The sequence below is a fragment of the Schistocerca gregaria genome, chromosome 1, assembly GCF_023897955.1.
Source record: "Schistocerca gregaria isolate iqSchGreg1 chromosome 1, iqSchGreg1.2, whole genome shotgun sequence".
Classification (NCBI taxonomy): Eukaryota; Metazoa; Arthropoda; class Insecta; order Orthoptera; family Acrididae; genus Schistocerca; species Schistocerca gregaria.
The window spans coordinates 449,220,532-449,244,258 of record NC_064920.1 but is presented as its reverse complement, the minus strand read 5'-3'; the positions used below and the strand labels follow the sequence as shown (position 1 = coordinate 449,244,258).

Genomic DNA, 23,727 nt, shown 5'->3' with positions numbered 1-23,727 from the left:
TACAATCTTTGTTGACTGCGAAAATTTTAATGTGAAAGCACTCACTGATTCAGCCATTCATGATATCAATCACAGGAAAAGGAGAAATAAGTAGGTACTATATAAACACAACGAATATTTAAGCTCGTCTTTTTTCTCCATGGGCTTGTTGTCCATTCAAGTGAATCACATGTGTTATTAACGCTTTGATTTTTTCACCCTTGGAAGCTCCATACACTTGGAAGCTCCGTTTCGATACGCATACGGTAGCATTCCCTACATAATATGTTACAAAACGTTGCGCATAAAAACGGAATTCAAGTGCTCATACCTCGGGTTCAATTGGTGACAGAAAACTAGTGTCAAGTGTTTTGGATAGCCCTTGATCTAGGGACCAATTGTGTACACAGCAGAAGAATCGTCCTCATGTCGCTATCCAACAGTACAGGGGCGAAATATGAATATTATTCATTTCCTCCTGCTTAGACAAATGGAGCAAGTTGTTTCGTTCTTTTTGCATTTGATGTGGTCCACGTAGGACCTTAAGGGGCTTATGAAGGCACCATTAGTTCATGGACGGTTCCTTAGAAACCACAATAAAGGGTATTTTGTCACTTTTTCGTACAAAAACCGAGACACGGATCTCAAGATGGCTATTCACAGCTAACTTTTACGATATATTCGTAAGATTCCGATCCCGAGCAACCTTGAAAATTTTCTTGTTGGTTTTATCCGTTTACAAGATACAGAGGTTCAAATTTACTCTACATGTAAAATCCTGTGAAAGGCAAAAAACCTAGTTTATAAAGAGATTTAGCACGAAGAAATACGCTGTATAGTGTGTCCGTTATCATCAGAAGGTTTCTGGGAACCCTATGTTGCAGTACTGAAACACTACAAAATTTTTGCGCACGTAGAATCCGGTCTGAGTTGTAAAATTAGTCTTTCGTTATTTCAATGTGAGATAAGTAAACAGTCAAAATTTGACTGACCTATAAAGTGCTTTTTATATGAGTGACATGCCCTGTTGTGCCAGGGAAAAGAAAGGAACCGTAGGAAAATGCTCCTATCGGAGCACAAAAAAGGCGAATATGCTCCCGTTTAAAGACTCTGACTCAGAAGTGGAGGTACCAGCTACCTTATTATACGTTTCTCAGCACCTTTATAAATTTTTCCAAAAATTTTGGTATGCGAATATATTCGACCGTTTTCTACGCTGAGGGATAAGGAGACAGTAGTAGTGTGACAGAAACGGAAAAGTAATAAATACTGGAAGATAGTAGACGGGGGTTGTGGTATAGGAAGAGAGAAAAAGAGGGACACAGTGGCAGTACAACATAGTCCACAGTGACAGAACAGTGCTAGGAAAAGAGTGAATGAGACAGCGCCAGTGGGACAGGAGTAAAGAGAAGGTTCAAATAGTTCAAATGGCTCTGAGCACTATGGGACTCAACTGCTGTGGTCATCAGTCCCCTAGAACTTAGAACTAACCTAAGGACATCACACACATCCATGCCCGAGGCAGGATTCGAACCTGCGACCGTAGCAGTCGCACGGTTACGGACTGCGCGCCTAGAACCGCGAGACCACCGCGGCCGGCGTAATGAGAAGGGGAAAGTGGAAGCGGGTCATGATAGACAGAGTCTGCGGCAGTGGCAACGAGGAAGGGACACAAAGTGACAATGAGAAGAGAGAGCAAAAGTGGGAAAGAATGAATGAGATAGCAGGAGTAACAGAGAATAAGAGGGAGAACCGTGTGAGACTGGGGACAGGGGCACAGAGAGATGATGAGTAGGGCTGATTTGAGTGAGTGAGAATTGTAGAGTGGGAGTGGATGTGTATAAGCCACTTCAGCAGTGGACAAGTGGCTGTGAGCAAGTTGCAGTTATGGGAGCATTTGGGAGTGAGAGGTGAGTTGCATATTAAGAAGAGAGTGAATATGTTCGCTTGACAGTATTTTCGGTAATATTAAGGAGCTGGGGAAGGTAGAATGAGGCAGCTGGTACCGCCAGTTTTCAGCCAGTCTTTTCAGCAAGAGTATATTCACCTCTTTTGTGCTTCGATAGGTGCATTATTCCACTGGTTTATGGTACTTATGTAACGGCTTTGACTGAACCGTTTCACAAGTGATTGTTCTCATTATGTTCTCCTCCCTGCGTTGATGGTACGGTACAAAGAGATTAGAAAGATGTGATAGAGGGATACAGCTCGCAGCTGGCCTGTAGATGCGACTAGTGACCCAGTGACCTGAGAAGGGATGGCGGCGCAGCGCGGAGCGGAGCAGCTGTGGCGGGTGGCCTCTCTGGCTGGCTGGTGGCCGGCGGCACGGGCTGCGGGCGGATGTGGGGGCGGGTGCTGGGGGCGACACGCACAGTGGCCACTGCGGGGGCAGCAGGCGTTCAGTCGCGACGCGACAGCGAGAGTGGCAACAGCTGCGGCGCAACACGGTCAGAGCAGCGCGGCGCCGACGTCGTGAGTATGCGACGCGTGCAGCCAGCCTTGTCACCTGTTTAGCTGCGTAGCCACTGACATTACGGGAAGTGAGACGTCAAGGGCGCCCGTACCCTTGGGGAGGGCAAGCGACCGCCGGCTCGACCGTATCTCTCAGGAAAAGGAAAAAGTATATCGTAGTCAGGTGTCATTCTTTAGAGCACTTTTATGGCTTCATGCAAACGTCTTCCAAAATATTAACAATGCTCCATACCCCGAGGTCTATCCCCCACCTCGCTTCCACACTGTTATGTGAGGATCCTTGTGAGCCATGTACGCAGAAACAGTCATCTCCACAAATTGGACTCAACGAAAAAGCATTACGTCATGACGGCACTGTTGCGTGACAACACGGAAACACGCGACATGCCGTGTCATTTCAGCATGAGAGACCGTGTAGTAATGTCTACATGGGCAGGACGTTTAGGAGTAGTAGTTCTGGCTGCCTCTTCTTATACGTTTGACTTTCCATTCCAGCTGCAGGAAAGCAACGTTGCACAGCGAACAGATTTGGACATCTGGCGTGGCCTGTCAGTTCTATGTACTTTTGTAAAGCGGGATAGGAGTTGGTTTTAGCCCTTAGTGTCATCTCTGGACTCTAGAGGGGATTCCAGTAAGAGGAAACATTAACGGTAGTACGATCAACGTCGACGATATGCTAAAAACCAGTGACAAAGAGATTAATTTGCTTTAAATGCTCGGAGATCTGTAACTAGTGCAAGAGCCGCCCTGTCCAGAGATGTGGTGCCAGCCTCAACGTCATACACTCATTGCCAGACCACACCTGCTTAATAGAGTGATGGACCACCTTTGAGACGCAGTGCTGCATCGATTCTGCCTGACATGGATTCGACAAGTCGTTGGTAGGTTTCCGGAGGCATGTGGCACCAGAGATCCATGCTCAGTGCACGCACTTCCCGTAAGTTGCAAGCTGGTGGCTTGTGGATGTGGAGATCGGGCTCTAAAGTGTCACTAATGTGTTCCATTGGGTACAAAATAGGCGAATTTGACATCCAGGACATCAAAGTGAGTTCAGTCACATCTTCCTCCCACTGTCACTGTCCCCTCCCTCACAGGCGCAGTTTCCATCGTTCTGTCCTATTATTACGGACTCCTCTCACCACCACTGTCTCCTTCTTGCTCTCTCTTACTGCTACTGTCTCATTCATACCTTCCCACTCGTGTTGTCTCTTCTCACTGTTAGTATCTCTCTCTTCCTCGTTGTCATTGCCATGGACTGCTATCTCACATTATCACTGGTTCTCAACCTCTTCCGGTTTATTTTTCTGTTCATTCCTCTCACACTTACACTGCCTCCTTCAGTCTTTGCCTTGTACTGTTGTACCATTGTCGACTATGTTCCACTGCCTCTGTGTCCCACTTTTCCTCTCATATTCCCGTTATCCCTTTCGCTCTTTCTATACGACAACCAGTGCTTACTATATTCCAGTATTCATTACTTTCCCGTCTCTTTCTCACTGCAATGACTCCTTCTCTCTCAGTTAAAAAAGGGTGAATACGTTAGCACGCCAAAATTTTTGGGAAATTTTTTTAAAGTAGCTGAAGAAGGTACAATGATGTAGCTGGTACCCTACCTTCAGTCAGTCTTTTAAACAGAAGCATATTCATATTTTTTGTACTCTGATAGGAGCATTTTTTTCCCTCCCTCGGCGCTCACATGAAAAGAACTTTACAGGTCAGTAAAATTTTAATAGTTTATTTACGTAAAACTGAAATAACGCAAAACTAATTTTACAAATCACACCGCTTTTACGTGCACAAACATTACGCATGTGCTTCAGTACTTAAGCATGGGGTCCCCAGAACTCTTCTGATGATAACGGAGTTTCGCCTAACATCGGATATTACGTGCATATTTTTACGTGTAACACGGTGTTCTAGGTGAATGTTCCCATTGCATAGTTTTGCCCCCATCAGCTAGCGTGCGTGACGCTGTGCTTGTTTCGAGCAGTCTGCTGCGGAGAGCCTTCTTCAACAACGTGCGTCGAACGGTTTGCTCCCAAACACTTCTGCCCGCACCAGAGCTGTACCCTGCCAGCTTTCGTGCTTTACAGACCAGGCAAACTTCCGACTTCCGCGTTCTGTGATGAGGCTTGAACGTCCAATACCTCGTCTGCTGCTCGTGGTTTTGCCGTCTCTAAGTCATATCCGTCGCACGCATACAGTCGAACAACGTCGCCGTCTCCGAGACGCATGTTCCGAGCGTCGGGCCGTAACAATCTGCCCTTTGTGAGAGTCTTTTATGTTACTGGATAGCCCCATTTGCGGCCCTACCCCCCTTATTCACTTTCATTACAATGTTACGTGCCCATAATGCCATCAACTGGTATTCAGTATCGAGGTGACCAGTGGTGATAAAGTTTTGGCCCTTCATTCTATCTGATCAGCCGCCATAGGTTGCGGTATAGTCGAGTGCCTGCCACACTCATTCACCTCACACAAAAAATGGTATCAGGCAGCAGTCTCGCCGTCTGTCCATGTCGTATGCTCCTGCGATTGTACTGAGGTAAGGTACTAACATAACAGCGCCAGTGTTACGATCTAAGGCTCCATCTTATTGCAACTATGTATATCCCTTCATGTCTTTCCTTGCGATACTATCATGTCCACGGTCGAAGGAAAAACATGTGTTGCAAAACTAAATCAATATTTTAACTGCTACAACTCTCTTCATATGCTGAATCATGATGGTTACCAAATTGGGCCGGTCTGGTGGACGACTACCTGCACTATGAAGACAGCATCCACCTAAAATGACAGCCCCCCCCCCCCCCCCAAACGACACTTGAATCCGATTGAAATTGTATGGGAAACCCTTCGCCGAACGACTGTAGCCCTAACATCACCACCACCAGCTACTCTAGATTTTTCAAACAACAGTATAGTTGAAGAATGAGATTTTCACTCTGCAGCGGAGTGTGAGCTGATATCACACTTCCTGGCAGATTAAAATTATGTGCCGGACTGATAATCGAAATCGGGACTGCCAGGATGTTCCATAGCAGCACACACTCCGCTGCAGAGTGAGAATCTCAGTCTGGAAACATCCCCCAGGTTGTGGCAATGCCGTGTCTCCGCAATATCCTTTTTCCAGGAGTGTTAGTTCTGCAAGGAGAGCTTCTACGCAGGAGAGCTTCTGTGAACTGTGGAATGTAGGAGACGAGGTACTGGCGGAAGTAAAGCTGTGAGGACGGGTCGTGAGTCGTGCTTGGGTAGCCCAGAGGGTAGCCGGCGCGGTAGCTCAGACTGTTTACCGGCACGGTAGCTCAGCGTGTTCGGTCGGAGTCCTGGCTGGTCTCTGTAATAAAAAAAAAATTAAAAAAAGTGTGTTCGGTCAGATGGTTAAGTGGCCCCTATAATAAAAAATGAGTGATTGGATCAACTACGATCCCCGACGGGTGTCATGGGACGTCCGCAACGAACAAATACAGCGAACTATAATGAATAAATTGAGAATTTTTTAAAAAAAGAGGTGGGTAAAGTACTTGCCCGTGACAGGCAAAGGTCCCGAGTTCGAGTCTCGATCCGGAATGTAGTTTTAATGTATCAGGAAGTTTCAACAATATTGTTCCCTTCAAAGTGGCTCCCTTAGGTAGCTAACCACCGCCTTGGTAGCAGCGCTGAAAGGTTTCAGGCGGTAGGGCATTTGGCATGACAATCTCGTTCTTTTGAATGTTCTCCAGAGTCTCAAAATGACTTCCTTTTAACATAATTTTCAATTTCGGGAAAAGAAAAATGTCGAAAGAGCTCAGATCAGGTGACTAAAGGCGGTTGTGGAACAACAAGAAATTCCTTTTGAGGTCAAAAATTGGCAGCACCCTCTTGTCTGAAATTTCCAATCGCACTCTATTCACCCTTTTCCTGAGCCCTTCAATGGCAACTTGATTGACAGTTTGTTCTGGAGGAACAAGCTCTTTCTGCACGGTACTCTTGGTCTCAAGAAACAGCAGTATTTTGATCTTTGATTTGCTCATTAACCTTTTTACCATTCGATTCAGAAGATGTCTCATTGCGTCACTCCTCACTTTTCGCTTTGTCTCAGGATCGTACTAAAAAATCCAGGATTTAACACCTGTGGTCATACGACTGAACCATTCTTGGTCATTGGAAGTCCTCTCAAAAATATCAAGGCACACGATTCTCCGATTGTCCTTCTGCTCAGCTGTAAGGCTTTTCGGCACACCATTGTGGCACAAACACTTCGCATGAGGAAAACGTCGGTCAAAATTTGATATACTATGAAGTGTTTAACAGGTCACGTATAATCCTTACTGGTAATCAACCGTCTGATCTCACAATAGCAAGCACACGTTCAACATTTTGATCGGTTTTGAAGTTGAAGATCTCCCTGGGTGAAGTCCATCTCCAGCGTGTTCTCGGCCTTCCAAAAGTGATTTGTACCAGCGAAATCGAGAGCATCACATTACGTAGTGCCATATTATACCCAGCCATCGGAGAGAGACGGAAACCACGTACGGTAATGTACCCAAGGCCAATGTCCTGCTTAGTGCACATTTTGTATCAGTATGCAACGTAATGTAATGTTGCCAGGATAATTTTTAGATCTGTAAGATCTCTTAAATTAGATATCTAATTTAAGACATCTTCCAGATACAAGCGTATTTGTCAAGCCTATAGTCCAACTTGTCAGAGAGTACGCCGGAATGTTACCAATTCCTTCCTTTCTGTTCTACTCGTGAATGTAATGCAAGGGAAGTAGTTGCTACCTGAAAACCACAGCACGCGACCTAATCCCTCTTATCTCAACTATCTAATAATTCCCGAACAGTATACCGTCATCGTTCTTCACTTAACGATTTCGAATTAATACTCCTAAGCATCGAAATCTCCCATCCCCCTATGGATTCATTCGATTTCCTCCCCTAGTACCTCCCGTTCAGTATCCCGTACCAATGATCACAATTCAGCCAGTAAACATAGGTTGTTTTGTAAATCCCAGTCTTTCGAAGTGGACCACATTTTTCCATAAATCTCCCAATGAAGCTAAGAGAGTGCCGTTCATCCTTCCTAAAACTGATTTCGCATCATCAGCACTCTGTATATGGTTTCGAAATGTATCGCCGGACGTTTGATCGATGGGATCCATTCCAGCGGCATGACGAACTCAAAAGTTCCAACTTACGTATATTATTTTCCATTTTTCTTGTTGAAGGTACGCTTGCATTCATTACATCAAGTTTATGTTCTAAGCGAAGCTCTTTTCCTCTGTTGTTAGTTACCCAAAGATGAAACTTCTCTGTACACAGCTGCTTCATCAACAGAGCATCCGAGTGTATTGGCCTCGCTCTCTGGCTCATTATCTGAATGATATATTGAGAATAACTGCACTCGTGTCGCGTGTCGTTGAAGACCCGTCAATAACATGTACAGTGACGTCCGCGTCCTCTCATTCCCAGCATCTGATAGGTTCTTACCTAAATCTCCCTGAAAATAAAAGCTGTTTTTGAGACGATATTGAATATCAATCCCCTGCCCTTTACGGGTAATATTCTACCAAATGAACTAGCCTAAAGTGTTCGCGGAGCAAAGGTTTTTACTTCACGGTCATGCTTGCGAGCGTCTACCAACATCGTGATAGGCACCGCGCTAATTAACTCACAGTTTTAAGACATGTTGCCGAAGGAGTTAGGGAAGCAAAAACTGTTGTGCCATTAGCTGATGTACAACGACGACTACTTGAGTTTACAAATATCAACGTTGTCCTCGTAAGCCGTACATTTTTCTGTACAGATTAAACTTAGGCCCTGAGGGTACAACGTTGAGTTTACTACGTGGTATGTTTAAACAACAATTTAATTTGATGTTTCTGTTGCCGCTGGTTGTTGTTTTTGTCGTTGTTGAATACGTTGGGAGTCACCTGCAGAAATATTGACCCATGTTACCTCTACAGCCATCTATAATTGCGTAAGTGTTTATGAACTGACCTCTCGATTATGTCCCATAATTGTTCTATGGGATTCATGTTGAGCGATCTGGGTGGAAAAATCATTCTCTCGAACTGTTCAGAATGTTCTTCAAACCAATCGTGGACAACTGTGACCCGGTAACATGGTGCACTGTCATCCATAAAATTTCCTTCATTGTTCGGGAACCTGAAGTCCATAAATGGCTGTAAATTATCAGTGGCCGGTTCATCTGGACCAGAGGACTCAGTTTATTCCATGCAAACACAGTCCACACCATTATGGAAGCACCACCAGCCTGCACAGTGCCCTGTTGACAACCTGAGTCCATATCTTCTTGGGGTGTGCACCACACTCACCATCCGCTCTTACCAACTGAAATCTGGATTTACCTGCCTCGCCACGGTTTTCGAGTCGTCTAGGGCCCAAGTGATATGGTCACGAGCCCAGGATAGGTGATGTTGTGCTGTCAGCAAAGGCACCGCATCGGTCATCTGCTGCCACAGCCCATTAACGCCATATGTCACTGCTCTGCCCTAACGGATATGTTCCTCGTACATCCCACAATAATTTCTGTGGTTATTTCGGCAGTGTTGCTTGTCTGTTATCACTGGCAACTAGACGCGAACGGCGCTGCTCTTACTCGTTAAACAAAGGCCATGTTGAGAGGTAATTCCTGCAGTTTGGTATTCTCGGCACTCATGACAGTATTGGTCCCGGAATACTGAATTTCCTAACGATATCCGTAGCGGAGTGTCCCATCCGTCTAACCCCAACTACCACTCTGCGTTCAAAGTCTGTTAATTCCAGTCGTGGAGCCGTAACTACGTTGGAAACTTTTTCACAAGCATCAGCTAAGTACGAATGACAGTTCCACAAATGCACCGCCCTTTTAACCTAGTGCACGCTATACTATCGCCCTCTGTACATGCGCGTATCGCTATTCCATTGCTTTTGCACCTCAGTGTACATTCTTCCTTTTGTTATTGTTGCTGCTGCTGCTGCTGTTTCTTCACGTCAGTTATTAGCGAAACTGCTCTTGTTGCTGATCACACTCTTCTTTCTACGAACGTAAAAACAATGGATCCATGGTGCGAAAGCAGGACCTTTACTCGTATGCAATATATTATTTATTTATTTATCATAGCAGATTAGGACGACCAGGCCAAATCTTAAATCTAGCCACGCATTCTACATTTTTTGCATGACATATAAGGTGTTTCCGTAAAGGCGTGCAAGAATGTAACGGGACATAGAGAGTGCTCCACTGAACAATTTGAGTCTGGAAATGTGGGGTCGGAGAAGTCAGCGTAAGGAGATACGGAACTAAATTTGTCTACCGCTTTGTCTAGCATTACTGTTTTCCAGCTTATTTACAACTAACATGCGTACAAGTTTACGCATATTGTGCTGTTGTACGAGTGCTCCACGAACAACAATTACACCCATTTCACCCATAATGAGTCCATGCAGTGCTTCTGACTGACTTTGCATCAAGTGACAGATTGTGTCAGTGGTTGCTCCAACAATGGGTTGATCAATCAGATTTCCTCCAAATCGTGCTGTTTATTGACGAGGCCTCATTTGATGAATTCTTCTCGGATTATCAGCTGAGCGGTGGCATCGTCTTGTCGCAACGTTTCGATGAGTTTCGTACCCATCATCTTCAGGCGAAGACGACACCACCACTCGGCTGATAACCCGAGAAGAATTCATCATTGGAACACGCCGAGAAAGCGAGGCCTCATTTGATTGTGATGGTAGATCGAATAGCAAGAACAGCCATGTGTGGGATGTAATACAGTCACATCACGTTTTGCTGTGAATATCTGGGCCAGCATTGTAGACGACACTGTCATTGGGCTATATCTTCCGCCTGGCCGTCGGAATAGTCACCTGTACTTGAGGTTCGTGCGGATGTCCGCAGCCATCTCAATGCTGTGTTTCCTGGTCTCTGGATTGGAAGCGGAGATCCTATTCCGTGGCCTGCGAGGTCACCTGACCTGAATTCCCTTGATTATTTCCTACGGGAATATCTAAAGTCAACTGTGTATGAAATTCCAGGGGACACGGAAATTGAAGTAGTTACCAGAAGTGTAGCGACCTATGGGGTGATTCGAAGCACACCAGCGATGTTTGTCAGAGTGCGATGTCAGGTTTGCATTGAGATTGATGCCTGTCAGTTTCAGTACATTTTATAAGGTACGATACAAATATACACTATGCGATCAAAAGTATCCGGACATCTGGCTGAAAATGACTTACAAGTCCGTGGCGCTCCCCACCGGTAGTGCTGGAATTCAATATGGCGTCGGCCAACCCTTAGCCTTCATGGAATCTTCCACTCTCGCAGGCATACGTTCAGTCAGGTGCTGCAAGGTTTCTTGGGGAATGGCAGCCCATTCTTGACGGAGTGCTGCACTGAGGAGCGGTGTCGATGTCGGTCGGTGAGGCCTGGCATGAAGTAGTCGTTCCAAAACATCCCAAAGGTGTTCTGTACGATTCAGGTCAGGATTCTCTGCATGCCAGTCTATTACAGGGATGTCATTGTTGTGTAACCACTCCACCACAGGCCGTGCGTTATGAACAGGTACTCGATCGTGTTGAAAGATGCAATCGCCATATTCGAATTCCTCGTCAACAGTGGGGAGCAAGAAGGTGCTTAAAACCTCAGTGTAGGCGTACTGTGATAGTGCCACGCAAAACAACAAAGAGTGCAAGTCCTCTCCATGAAAAATACGACCACACTATAACATCACCGCCTCCGAATTTTTCTGATGGCATTACACTCACTGGCATATGACGTTCACCGGGCATTCACCATACCCACACCCTGCAATCGGATCGCTACATTGTGCACAGTGATTCGTCACTCTACGCAACGTTTCTACACTGTTCAATAATCCAATGTTTACGCTTCTTACACCAAGCGAGGCGTCGTTTGGCACTTACCGGCGTGATGTTTGCGGCTTATGGGCAGCCGCTGGACCATGAAGTCCAAGTTTTCTCACCTCCTGCCTTACTTCATAGTACTTGCAGTGGATCCTGATGCAGTTTGGAATTCTGTTGTGGTGGTCTGGGTAGATGTCTGCCTATTACACAGTATGACCCTCTTCAACTGTTGGCAGTCTCTGTCAGTTAACAGACGAGGTCGGCCTGTACGCGTTTGTGCTGTACGTGTCCCTCCACGTTTCCACTTCAGTATCACATCGGTAACAGTGGACCTAAGGATGTTTGGTAGTGTGAAAATCTCGCGTACAGACGGATTACACAAGTGACACCCAGTCACCTGACCACGTTCAAAGTCCGTGAGTTCCGCAGAACGCCCCATTCTACTTTCTCACGATGTATAATGACTACTGAGGTCGCGTATATGGAGTACCTGGAAAAAAAGTGGCAGCACAATGCACATAATATGAAAAACGTATGTTTTGTGTGTGTCCGGATACTTTAGATCACATAGTGTACTTTTTTTGTGTCAGTGTTGGTATTTGCAGTTAACTGTAAGTAACGTAAATAAAAAAGTACACAGTAATGTGATTTTATTTTATTCAGTTATTTATTCCTTTTATCTCCTTAAGTTGGCTTCTTCGATCCCAGGTTCCCTGCCTCAAATTGCTCAGTGAGCGTCCTCTATGTCCTGTTAAATTTTTGCACGCTCTTACGGAAACACTCTGTATATTACGATACGCATGTTATACTACGTGTAGAAATTCAAAATTATGGTAGTACAAATGAAAAAAAAACACACACACACACGTTATATTCGTATGCGGTAAATACAATAATAATAAGAAATTACGCTAAAGTACACCGGTGTCCAAAAGTAAAATAACAAACTGCTATTTCCCCGTCCTCGGTCTAATTCACGATATACCCATACAAACTGTCAACAGATGCCGTTACGATCGCGTTCTGCAGGGAAGATGTTATTGCGATCAACGGACCACCACGCCAGCAATGACGCCAGGGCACCTATCAAGCGGGGTAGTGTTTGCAGGGAAGTCCCACAACACAATTGCTGTGTACACAGTCACAAATAGTGAAGTATGGCTCAGACTATGCTGTGGAGGGCCGCAGGATGAATGGAAGCAGCAGAGTCGCAAACTGATGTCGCCCGGCGGTTTAATGTTAATCTCTCTGTTGTTTCTCGTCTGAGGTGACAGTTTATAGAGACCGAAACTGTATCCCGGAGACCAGGACAGGACCGACCACGTGTAACATCAGAAAGAGTGGACCGTTATTTGGCTGTAAGGACACGACGGTACCGCCTTAGGGTACTGCACTGCAACTGTCATCTGACCCCGCACCATCCACTGGACGTGTTGTATCGAGGGAAACGGTGTACAGAAGGCTTCAGCAGAGTGGCCTTCATCGTTGGAGACCTTTTGACCGTTTAGCTCTGGCGTGTGTTCACGGAAGCGAACGTCTAGAATGGAGCCATCAACATGCCACCTGGACTGTCGAACGGTGGGCCAATGTTCTTTTCACAGACGAGTCCCTGTTTGGTCTGCAGAGTGAGTCTCGACGGATTCGCATCTGGAAGGCACGAGGAACACGACTTTGGGACCGACACATAGTGGAAAGAGACTGACATCTAGGAGGATCCCTAATTGTGTATGCGGAGATTATTTTAACCTCTCCAACACCTCTTCAAGAAATTGTGTGGGTAAATCAGCAAAACGTAACTGCTGCAGGCACCGCGAGGAGATCTTATGATCTCATGAGCGGTTGATGTGAGGTGCTGTGGGCCCAGACTTCAACTGATGGGCAATAATGCAATAATGGTCGACATCATAATGCACGAGTGGGATTTTTTTAAACGGAAGATATTGCACGCATGGCGTGGCCTGGTCGCTCTCCCGATATGAATCCCACAGAGCATGTCTGGGATATACTAGACAAACTGGTTGCATCATGTCAGCATCCACCAACCACTCTCCATGACCTGTGAGCAGCTCTGCAGGAAGAATGGGCGTTATTGCCACAACATGAGACTGATGAAATCATACACAGCACGTGCCGTTATTGTCAGGCCAGTATTGGTGCCAGAGGTGATCAGACCCCATACTGAGCACATTAATCAGTTGTTAGAATGTGTGTGCGAATCCTTGAACTTGGAAAAAAACGAACATTTTTGTCTACCGTTGTGCATGTCGCAGCTGATTACGTTCTGTATTCTTTACGTTGTGTTTACTCTGCTATCACCTGTTTGTACTGTTTTTTGGGAAAACAAATGCAACCTTGCAAAATTTCCGTTTGTTACTTTAATTTTCGGTATCAGTGTAGATTTTTAATTATGAGTGCTAGCAGCAGTCGGCATGTGAGAAAGAGGTGAAAGAGGGAGAGAAAGAGTAACGTGATAGCACACAATTAATTAAGATACAAAGTGACATGGCTTACTTCCGTGCACGATAATGTCACTGAGTAGAGCAGCGAACCTGCTTTGCGACTGGCGAAACTCACTGTTTTCTGTAACAGATCTACGGTAGAACACCGGGCGGAAAAGAGTTCTAGTTTAGCTGGAGTAGGTATTCACGATGTAATTGAAATTCAGTTCACTAGCCAATGAGAAGCCAAAGTCATAGCGAGCCAAAATCTTTGGAGGCAAAAAGGAAGAGAAGGCCTGGTACTCGGGCGTCGCGTTTTAGAATGCTCTATCAAACGCGCTACAGGAAGAGGCGGTGAGCCGTGCACAAGTGTTTTTCAAGTGTTTGTCAAAGGGTGTGACCGATGGGCTCGCCTACAGCGCCTCGCTCGGACTGGTTTGTAAGTCGTTGTTTCTGCAACCGCTAATGTCTCTGTCCTTCCATCAGTGTCGACGACTGAATTGCAAAGGAACCGCATGGAAAAAGGGTTTTTATAATCTTTTATGTTTATGCTACGTGAAGTTTAGAACTTAAACATCACCCAGCCAAAGTAGATCAACGCAACTATCAAAAATTCTCTAGGAAAATTAAAAAAAAACCTTTTGAGGAAAGAGAACAACCTGTATGAATGCCAAGAGCTAAAAGGGAAAACCAATCATAAACAAAGAAGGGAAAGCAGGAAGGTGGAAGGAGTATATAGAGGGCCTACGCAAGTGCGATGTATCTATACAAAGGCGATGTACTTGAGGGCAATATTATTGAATGAAACAGGACGTAAATGAACATGAGATAGGAAATATCATACAGCGTGAAGAATTTGACAGAGCCATGAAACACTTAAGTCGAAAGATGGCCGCGCGAGTAGACAACATTCCGTTAGAATTACTGATAGCCTTGGAAAAATCAGCCATAACAAAACCCATATGGTGAGCAAGGTGTATGAGACAGGCAAAATACCCTCAGACTTCAAGAAGAATATAATAATTCCAATTCCAAAGAAAGCAGGTGCTGACAAGTTTGAGAATTATCAAACTATCAGTTTAATAAGTCACGGTTGCAAAATACTAGCACGAATTCAATACAGACGAATGGAAAAACGTAGAAGCCGACCTCGGGGACTATGAGTTTGGATTACGTATAAATGTAGGAACACGCGAAACAATACTGACGCTACGACTTACCTTAGAAGAGAAGTTAAGGGGAGATAGACCTATATTTATAGCATTTGTAGACTTAGAGAAAGCGTTTAACGATGTTGACTGCAGTACTGTCTTTCAGAATCTGAAGTTTGCAGGACCAGAATACAGGGAGCGAAAGGCTATTTATAATTTGAACAGAAACCAGATGGCAGTTACAAGAGTCGAAGGGCACAAAAGGGAAGCAGTGGTTGGGAATTGAGTGAGACATCTCCGATGTTATTCAATCTGTATATCGAAAAATCAGTGAATGAAACAAAAGAAAAATCTGGAATAGGAAATAAAATCCAGAGAGAAGAAATAAAAACGTAGAGGTTTGCCGATGACATTGTAAGTCTGTCAGAGACAGAAAAGGACGTGCAAGAGCAGCTGAACGGAATAGACAGTGTCTTGATAGGAGGATATAAAATGGACATCGACAAAAACAAAACGAGGATAATCAAACGTAGTCGAATTAAATCAAATGATGCTGAGTGAATTAGACTAGGAAATAAGACACTTAAAGTAGTAGATGAGTTTTTCTACTTGGGCATCAAAATAATCGATGTTCTAAGTAGAGAGGATATAAAATGTAGTCTGCCGATGGCAAGGAAAGCGTTTCTGAAGAAGAGAAATTTGTTAAGATCAAGTATAGATTTCAGTGTCAGGAAGTCTTTTCTGAGAGTACTTGTATGGAATGTAGCCATGTATGAAAGTGAAACAATGGACGATAAATAGCCTATACAAGAAGAGAACAGCAGCTTTGGAAATGTGGTGCTACAATTTGGAAATTTGTGGAAAGTTCCTATGGTACCAAACTGCTGAGGTCATCGGTCCCTAGGCTTACACACTACTTCATCTAACTTAAAGTAACTTACGCTAAGGACTACACGCACATCCATGCCCGAGGGGGAAGCCGTGCGAATCGTGGCAAGGCGCCCCAGACCGCGTGGCTACCTCTTGCGGTTGTGGTGCTACAGAAGAATGCTTAAGATTAGATGCGTAAGTCAACTAACTAATGAGGAGGCACTGAATGATTTGAGGAGAAGAGCAATTTCTGGTACAATTTGATTGGAAGAAGGGATCGGTTGATAGGACCCGTCCTCAGGCATCAAGGGATCACCAGTTCAATACTGGAGGAAAGCGTGGAGGGTAAAAATCTTAGAGAGTGATCAAGAAATGAATACACTAAACAGATTCAGAAGGATGTAGGTTGCAATAGTTACTCGGAGATGTAGAGGCTTGCACAGGACAGAGTAGCATGGAGAGCTGCATCAAACCAGTCTTTGGACTGAAGACCCCAATAACAACAACTTCAGTTCACATTAATGTGCTCGTAGTGAAACCATTCTCCACAGTCACATACTTATATGTTCACTGAGGGAAAAAAATCGCAACACCAAGAACGAGTTGTGCGACATAAAGGTGTATTTCTACATCTTAGGGATGATGTCTATTCAAATTTAGTGCCAGTCGCATAAGAGTGGCGCTAATAGTGCCACTACGATGATGCAAATCAGGTTTGCTTGAAATACAGGTGTAATGATCGTGTATTAGTTACCTCTGAGACTGCACGTGGTGAGTTGATGTTAGTCAAGAAAGCACTTCAGGCGACAAAGAAGCACTATTACGAGGTCATGTAATAGGGCTACGAGACACTGGATTTTCCTTCTGTGATATTACAGAAAGAGTTGGCAGGAATGTAGCCACTGTACATGATTGGTGGCAGCAGTGATCACGAGAATGTACAGTCGCAAGGAGACTGGGCTCCAGGTGGCAAAGTGGCACTACCGATTAGGGAAGATCATCGCCGTTTGGCGTACGGCTCGGGCTCATCCTACCGTACCTGCAGCAGTAATCTGAGCAGCAGTTGGCACCACAGTGACAACGAACTGTTACAAATCGCTTATTTTAAGGACAGTTCCGAGTTAGACGCCCTGTAGCATGCATTCCACTGACCCCAGACCACTGACGTTAGAGACTTCAGTGTCATCAAGCGAGAGCTTGTCAGAGGGCGGGGTGGTGGTCTTTTATGTTTTCTGATAAAAGGTGATTCTACGTCGGTGCCAGTGATGACCATGTCTTGGTGAGAAGTAAGCCAGTTGAGGGTCTGCAACCATCCTGTCTGCGTACTAGACACACTGCAGCTACGGCAGGAGTTACAGTATGGGATGTGATTCCGTGTGACAGTCAGGAGCACTCTTACGGTTATCCCACGCAACCTGACTGCAACTTTGTACCTCAGTCTGGTGATTCGACGTGCTACGCTGCCATCCATGAGCAGCATTCCAGAGGGTGTTTTCCAACAGGATAACGCTTGGCCACATACCGCTATTGTAAACCAACGTGCTCTATGGTGTGTCAACACGTTACCTTGGCCTGCTCGATACTCAGATCTGTCTCCAGTCGACAACTCCAGCGTCATCCTTAACTAGCATTAACCACCCTTGTACTGATCGACAAAGTGCAAATGCCATGGAACTCCATCCTAGAGACTGACATCTGACACCTGTGCAGTACGACGCATCAAAGTTTGATAGCTTGCATTCAACACTCTTGGGGTTACACCGTTTATTAATGTACCAGCATTTCACATTTGCAATGGCTTATCTCGCGTTTACAGTCACCTGTGCTTTTGCATTGTTAATCACTTACATATGTTACCGAGACAAAAGTATTGAAACTTAGTGTTCCCTTAAGACTGGTCACTCTGCAGCTACGGTAAATGATCTGAAGATGGCCGACAATGGCCAAAACCGGTGAGTTTAAAATAATAAAATTAGTGATCGATAAACAGAGTAGAAGTAAATTTTCCATAATAAAAAAGGATCGCAGGTAATTCCTTGCCAACAAAATTTCACTTTTGATAAAAGGAAGAAGGCTGGAGAAATTAAGAATTGAAATCGTTGGTACATCAGCATTAAGTATGCCAGAACAGAAAGCCAGAGAAACGTTATGAGCAGCGAGAACTGAGTACCTCGGAAACAAGTAGAATCCAGAGGAACATTTTCTATACAGAGGTAATATCGACTGGTACTCTTGGAAGTTTTAGAACAGACTACGAGTAGGCGATGTGAAATCGAAGGACAGTCTCATTAATATACGATTTTAAGGAAGATTATCCCAACAGGAGCAAATGAACTACCTATGCCCGTGCAACGACGGGAATTTACTCAGGGCTCAGTACAGTGCAATGGTAGTTCCCCGATTCTGGGATAAGATTAAATACTACCTGTTTCGTACATGTTTCAGCAGTATAGGTACATAATTTTGTCTGTATACCAAGCAAACTATTTACCACTATCTTTAAACATTTTCTATGCATAGCTTGCGAAAATAGTAATGATGAAAATTACAGAATAAGAGTATAAAATAAATGTCACAGCAATGTGGGACTCGATTATTAGGAACTTTTCTCTGTGTGTTTCGAGAGCAGTAAGCTATTTTCCAGAAGGAAGATTAACGTACTGCGTCCTGTCGACATTTGGTCAGCAACAGATGGAACACTAGCTTGGATATTAGCTTGGAACAGAACCTGAAAGGATATCGATCGTGGCCTTCTTGTAAAAATCAAAGCGATCGTTACTTGAGAATCCAAGGAATGCATTACCCAGTATGGCTGGACTCGTATTCGAACCGTACTCCTACGTAATGTGTTCCATGGTGTCAGTCTTTATGCCAGCCCCCTCAATGAGTAGGTTACGATTTCCACTTACACGATTCTTTTCGACTAAGATTGTCAACCAGCTACCCAATCCTACTGGTGGTTGCCTATCTAACGTCTTCCAGGAGCAGAAAAATTTGATTTTTAATATTCCGTATAGTTATTGACGAATTTAAAAATTTAAAACGTTGTCATAGCATTAAGAGGTATAATCCTACGTTACCAGGGTAACACAATAAATCATGTTTTAAAGGTAGAAACTTGAGGTAACGCCGTGCTCTCAAATCACCCAGGCTATGTGTATCCAGTATTTGCGAATGAGAGCACTTAGCGAGTGCAACAAAATTAGTCATAATTTAAAAACTTTTCGAATCTTTATTTCGCCGACGTCCCGCACAAAATAGTGAAAGGAAAAATGTTTATCGCCCACTTCACTCTCTACAGTGAAATTTTAGCATCAGGCATTACTCTTTAATGTATTATTTCTTGCCGATAATTCTATCCGACAACCATGTTGCGGATAGCGTTTACATATGCCAATGTATCTGCAAAAAATATATCGTTTATCGTTTTGCAACTCATAGTCCTTTCTCCCTGTGTAGGTCGGCGTCAACAAAATATTTTCGCATTAGAAGGAGGAAGCTGGTGATTGAAATTTCGTGAGAAGATTCCGCCGCAACGAAAAACGCCTTTGTTTTAATAATGTCCACCCCAAATCCTGTATTATTTCAGTGACACTCCCTTCCCTATTTCACGATAATACAAAACGTCCTGCCCTTCTTTGAATTTTATCGATGTACTCCGTGAATCCCACACCGCGCAGCAGCTTTCTAAAAGAGAACGGACAAGCGTAGTATAGGCAATCTCTTTAGTAGATCTATTACATTTTGCAACTGCTGTGCCAATGAAAAGCAGTCCTTGGTTAGCCTTCACCGCAACATCTTATGTGTGTTCCTTTCAACTTAAGTTTACGTAATTGTATTTCATAGGTATTTAGTTGATTTTACGGCATTTAAATTTGACTGATTCATCGTGTAACCCACGTTTAACGGATTTCTTTTACCACTCATGTGGATGGTCTCACACTTTTCTTTATTCAGGGTCAACTGCCAATTTTCGCATCATACAGATTCTTTTCTAAATAGTTTTGTAATTCGATTTGATCTTCTGATGACTTTACTAGTCTATAAACGACAGCGTAATCTGCAAACAATCTAAGACGGCTGCTCAGGAACGGCAAAGAGACTATAACACTACCTTGGGGAACGCCGGAAATCACTTCGATGACTTTTCGTCAATTACTGCGAACTGTGATATCACTGAAAGGAAATCACACATCCAGCCACATAACTGAGACAATATTCCATAGGCACGCAACTACACCGCAAGCCGTTTTTGTGGTACAGTGTAGAAAGCCTTCTAGAAATCTAGAATCAATTTGAAATCCCTTGTCAATAACACTCATCACATCGTATGAGTAAAGAGCTAGTTGAGTTTCACAAGAACGATGTTTACGAAATGCCTGTTGACTCTGTGTTCAAATGGTTCAAATGGCTGTAAGCACTATGCGTTCAAATGACTCTGAGCACTATGGGACTTAACATCTGTGGTCATGAGTCCCCTAGAACTTAGAACTACTTAAACCTAACAAACCTAAGGATATCACACACATCCATGCCCGAGACACGATTCGAACCAGCATCCGTATCAGCAGCGCGGTTCCAGATTGAAGCGCCTAGAACCTCTCGGCCACAGAGAGCGGCTGACTCTGTGTCAATAGACCGTTTTATTCGAGGTAGTTCATAATGTTCGAATACAATATACGTTCCAAAATCCTGCTGCATATCACGTTAATGGCATGGGCCGGTAATTTAGTGGATTACTCCTAATATCTTCCTTGAATATTGGTGTAACCTGTACAACTTTCCAGTCTTTGGGTAAGGATATTTCGTCGAGCAAACGGTTGTATATGATTATAAAGCATGGAGCTGTTGCATCAATATACTCGAAAGGAACCCAATTGGTATACAGTCTGGAACAGAGGACCTGCCTTCCTTAAGCGATTTAAGTTGCTTCAACATTCCGAGGATATCTACATCTACGTTACTCATATTGACAGCTGTTTTTGATTCGAATTCTGGAATAATTACTTCGTCTTCTTTTGCGGACGAATTTCGGAAGGCTGTGTTTAGTAATTCTGCTTTGGCATCGCTGTAGTCCATAGTATTTCCATTACTATCGCACATAGAAGGCATTGATTGTGTCTTGCCGCTAGCACACTTCACACACGAGCAGAATCTCTTTGGATTTTCTGCAATGTTTCGAGACAAAGTATCATTGTGAAAACTGTTGTAAGCATCTTGCATTTAAGTCCTCGCTAAATTTCGAGCTTCTGTAAAGGATCACCAACGTTGGAGATTTTGACATGTTTTTTTCGTTGTTTCTGCAACAGTGTTCTGACCTGTTTTGTGTACCAAGGAGGATCAGCTCCGTTGTTTGTTAATTTATTTGGTATAAATCTCTCAACTGCTGCCAGTACTATTTCTTTGAATTCATGCCACATCTGGTCTACACTTATACTGTTAATTTGGAAGGAGTGGAGATTGTCTCTCAGAAAGGCGTAAAGTGAATTTTTATCTGCTTTTTTGAATAGGTATATTTTTCGTCTATTTCAGTCTCGCTACGACAGCCCTGTGTTCACTAACCCCAGTATCCGTTTTGATGTTTGTTATTAGCTCAGGATTATTTGTTGCTAAGACTTCAAGTGTGTTTTCACAACCGCTTACTATTCGCGTGGGCTCATGAAGTAACTCCTAGAAATTTTCAAGGAATGCGTTTAGCACAATCCCCTGTGATGTTTCATGAGTACCTCAACAATTAAACATTTATTTTCGTCAACTTATCGAGGGTAAATTAAAGTCACCACCGACTATAATTGTATGAGTCAGGTTCGAGTTTTAAATCAAACTCAAGTTTTCTTCGAACCTTTCAGCAAGTGTAACTCTTATACAACGGAGACCGCACAGAGAACACTTCGGCGAAACATTCTTTAGTACTCCACGAGTGTTTGGCCCAACACCGGTTCGAATTAAAAGAAGACGTCGCAGCAATTGCTGCTCGATTTTTTTATCGGTATGTTCGTTAAACTTGCGAGTACTACGGAAATGCTACGTCCATTAAAATAGGAATTACCTGACAGAAAAGGCGTTCTTTTCACGAAACACTATTCATTAAATTTAGAGGAGTGACATTTTCAGCTGACTGCAGAACGATATTACTGCCACATATGAACATGTCGCATAATGACCGCGAACTTAAGACAGGGGAAATCGGAACTCGCACCGAAGTATGCAGAGTCATTTTTCCCTCTCTCTATTTGCAAGTGGACCAAGACGGAAATGACCAGCATAGTACAAGCTACTCTCCGCCAAGCACAGTATTGTGATTAGCTGGATACGTAAGTAGATGTACATTACTATTTCGTCATCCCTCTAATAGTCGTCGATTGCAGACCTCTGAACGTAAGCCAATAACAATCATATTTATAGAATTTGGTGAAGATTACGTGAAGGAAAAGCGGCTGATACACAATCACATAAATTAAAAGAAACCAATCGTAAGGTGCAAGATTTTTCCATCATACATAAATAATTTTGTGCATGCATTTCATATTCACTTAGAATGGGATCGTATTTTAAATGGCTTATCGAATTATTAATCATGTATTCGTTGATATTGGGAAGCATTCGTTCAACGTGACAGACGCGGAAATCTTCCGCAGATTGCTGCAGATTTCAATTCTGGGCCATCAACAAGTGTCAGCGTGCGAACCATTCAACGAATCATCGGTGTGTGGACTTTCGGAGCCGAAGGCCCACTCGTGTATCCTTGATGACAGCACGACACAAAGCTTTATGCTTTGCCCGGGCCCTTCAACAACGTCATTAGATTGTTGACGACCGGAAACAGGCTGCCTGCTCAAACGAGTCTCGTTTCAAATTGTATCGAGCGGATGGACGTGTACAGGTATGGAGACAGCCTCATGAATCCATGGACCCTGCATGTCACCAAGGGAGTGCTCAGGCTGGTGGAGACTCTGTAATGGTGTAGGACGTGTGCAGTTGGAGTGATGTGGGACCTCCCATACGTCTAGATACGACTCTGACAGGCGACGCATACGTAAGCATCCTGTCTCATCACCTGCATCCATTCATGTCCACTGTGCATTCGGACGGACTCTGGCAATTTTAGCAGAACAATGGGACACCCCACTCGCCCAGAATTGCTACAGAGTGGTTCCAGGAAAACTCTTCTGAGTTTAAAAACTTTCGCTGGCCACCAAACTCCACAGACATGAACAGTATTGAGCATATCTGGGATGCCTTACAACGTGCTGTTCAGAATAGATCTCCACTCCCACGTACAGCCCTGCAGATTTCATGGTGTCAGTTCCCTGCAGCACTACTTCAGTCTTTAGTCGAGTCGTGTTGATGCACTTCTGCGTGTTCGCGGGAGCCCTACTCGATATTGGGCAGGTGTGCCTGTTTCTTTGGCTCGTCTTTGTGTATGACGCTTCATGATCATTAGGGTGGGAGGTATTCCGTTTGTAATTGGCGCAATGATTTGCCGAATGGTGAGTGCACTTTAACAATGCGACGTTTGCTCTAAACTGGAACACGTCATGTGAAGGGGATTCTCTGGAGAGCATTTTGAGACATTGCTGATAAGGCGCCAGTGAACAATGTCATTATTATATTTCATAAAGTGCTGATTTTGTCACTAAAAGCGTAATCATTCGTTTCTCTGTGAGTAGAGGATCGAATCTGTGTTTCTTTGTGGAAACTGAGGCATTACGAAGTGCTTCTTTACGACCGCACACTTAAGTCAAGTCTCTGCTCGTAGTTTATGAGCAAGCATAATTCTTGATTCGTGTCGAGCATTGTAATGTAATAGTTGTAGATCCTAGGAATTTACGGACTCTATTTGAGGTACTCTGTGTAGTCAGAGTTTAAAGTCACGCAATGCACTTGGTCTTTATGACGGCCGGCAGCACTGAGGAGACCGGTGCTGCAGAATTGCTCTTCGCGGAATTGAAGTCGGTGATT

At 44.1% G+C, this 23,727-nt stretch overlaps 1 protein-coding gene across 1 annotated transcript in view; it reads left to right on the top strand.

Annotated features, from left to right (window-relative positions):
* Positions 1 to 2,345: 2,345 nt before the first annotated feature.
* LOC126352223 (carboxylesterase 4A-like) overlaps positions 2,346 to 23,727 on the top strand; it is a 327,584-nt gene continuing 306,202 nt past the window's right edge. The window contains exon 1 of the mRNA XM_050002670.1: positions 2,346 to 2,451. The gene's annotated coding sequence lies outside the window, so the exon portion shown is untranslated. The remainder of the gene's footprint in view (positions 2,452 to 23,727) is intronic.